At 49.8% G+C, this 2,500-nt stretch overlaps 1 non-coding gene across 1 annotated transcript in view; it reads left to right on the forward strand.

Moving 5' to 3' along the window:
* The first annotated feature begins 1,260 nt into the window (after window positions 1-1,260).
* LOC143466374 (small subunit ribosomal RNA) overlaps window positions 1,261-2,500 on the forward strand; it is a 1,808-nt gene continuing 568 nt past the window's right edge. The window contains exon 1 of the ribosomal RNA XR_013118816.1: window positions 1,261-2,500. This exon is cut by the window's right edge and continues 568 nt beyond it. This is a non-coding gene — a ribosomal RNA (small subunit ribosomal RNA).

Consider the following 2,500-nt stretch of genomic DNA (forward strand, 5'->3'; position numbering starts at 1 on the left):
TGCATTTGATATATTTCTTTAGCGTTTGGACGTGTGTGATTCAATATATTTTGTATGACACTCTGTTACATTGGCGTAATTGAGCTCTTCAATTTAATTTAATTTAATTTTATTTTATAATTTAACAATAACTTTAATTGATAAATACGTTGTCATTGCCTTGCGTTGACTCACGTAGCTTTGCAATGCTGCTTGACGATTATTTGATGATTTTGTTGTATGACATATATTGTTATGATTATATCGATTAAAATTGTGCACTTTGACACTGTATGGCATTAGATTAATTTTATAGACTTTTGACTTCGAAATTTTTTCAAGTCGATTCACACCAAAAAAATGTTAAGTCCAAACGCCCAGGTCGCGCGGATAGCCCTCACCCGCCGCGGATTTTCCCAAGTCGGAAGAGCTTTAGCCGCGAGTCGGTGTTTGGACTTTAACTTTTTGTTGGTGTGATGAGACTTGAACATTTTTTAGAGTCCAAACGACCAGGTCGCGCGCATAGCTTTCACCTGGCGCGGATTTTCCGAACTCGGGAGAGCATCACGCGCGGGTCGGTGTTTTGGACTCTGAAAATTTTTCCCATCCACTCCAAAAAATGTTAGAGTCCAAACGCCCAGGCCGCGCATATTCTCTTGACCGAGCGCGGATTTTTCGACCTCGGAAAAGTTTTTGCCGCGGGTCGATGTTTGGACTCTGAAATTTTTTCAAGTCTCGACAAAAAGTTAAAGTCCAAACGTTGGGAAATATTTTCAGAGTCCAAACGTTCGAGTTGCGCGCAGTGCCCGGCCGGGGCGCGGTTCGGCGGCCACGGCAAGCGGCCACGCACCTTCCCAAACTCCAAATCCGGCCGCGAGGTCGCGCGATCCCGAGGCCGTTCTGGGGTACCATGGCGATGCAGGATTCTGTGACTACTATGAGGGAGCAGGCAGTCGTGTGAGCGAATGCGCGCGCGAGTGCGAATCGAAGCAGAATCGATCTCGGTTGGCGTCGGGCACGATGGGCAGATGTAATGCTGTTCGCGCGGTCGCCCATGCTTAGCCGGGGTTTTGAGCGGTCTGTCGGATCCAGTGGCAAGCTATCGGCGTGCCTCGGCGCGAGTATTGCACTCGAATCGCCGGGCAGCGTCCGGAATCGACGGTTTTCGGAGCTCGTGCAAGCCGCGAGCGTAGTGTTTGAGTAGCGATGTACACGGAGAACGTGTGAAAAGAAACGCGGGGCGCCCGTCGTCCCGCAGCAGCCTCGTTTGCTGCGAATAGCTACCTGGTTGATCCTGCCAGTAGTCATATGCTTGTCTCAAAGATTAAGCCATGCAAGTGTAAGTACGAGCTCTCGTACAGTGAAACTGCGAATGGCTCATTAAATCAGTTATGGTTCATTTGATCGTACGTGTTACTTGGATAACTGTGGTAATTCTAGAGCTAATACATGCGAAAAGCGCCGACTCACGGAGGCGTGCATTTATCAGACCAAAAACCGACCGGGCCTCGGCCCGTGCTCGTTGGTGACTCTGGATAACTTTGCGGATCGCACGGTCTTGCACCGGCGACAAATCATTCAAGTGTCTGCCCTATCAACTTTCGTCGGTACGGTATCTGCCTACCGAGGTTCTTACGGGTGACGGGGAATCAGGGTTCGATTCCGGAGAGGGAGCCTGAGAAACGGCTACCACTTCCAAGGAAGGCAGCAGGCGCGCAAATTACCCATTCCCGACGCGGGGAGGTAGTGACGAAAAATAACAATGCAGGACTCTAACGAGGCCCTGTAATTGGAATGAGTACACTCTAAAACTTTTAACGAGTATCCATTGGAGGGCAAGTCTGGTGCCAGCAGCCGCGGTAATTCCAGCTCCAAAAGTGTATATTTAAGTTGTTGCGGTTAAAAAGCTCGTAGTTGGATTTTGGGCTCGGGCCGTCGGTCCGTCGCAAGGCGTGTACTGGCGTGCCCGGCCTCACCTTCGGTTCACCGTCGGTGCTCTTGACTGAGTGTTGGCGGCGGCCGGAACGTTTACTTTGAAAAAATTAGAGTGTTCAAAGCAGGCGGTTCGCCTGAATAATGGTGCATGGAATAATGGAATAGGACCTCGGTTCTATTTTGTTGGTTTTCGGAGCGCGAGGTAATGATTAAGAGGGACGGACGGGGGCATTCGTACTGTGCCGCTAGAGGTGAAATTCTTGGATCGGCGCAAGACGAACAACTGCGAAAGCATTTGCCAAGAATGTTTTCTTTAATCAAGAGCGAAAGTCAGAGGTTCGAAGACGATCAGATACCGTCCTAGTTCTGACTATAAACGATGCCAACTAGCGATCGGGGGGCGTTACTTTGACGACCTCTCCGGCAGCTTTCGGGAAACCAAAGTCTTTGGGTTCCGGGGGAAGTATGGTTGCAAAGCTGAAACTTAAAGGAATTGACGGAAGGGCACCACCAGGAGTGGAGCCTGCGGCTTAATTTGACTCAACACGGGAAATCTCACCCGGCCCGGACACAGTGAGGATTGACA

This window comes from Clavelina lepadiformis, chromosome 7 (genome assembly GCF_947623445.1).
Source record: "Clavelina lepadiformis chromosome 7, kaClaLepa1.1, whole genome shotgun sequence".
NCBI classification, from domain to species: Eukaryota; Metazoa; Chordata; class Ascidiacea; order Aplousobranchia; family Clavelinidae; genus Clavelina; species Clavelina lepadiformis.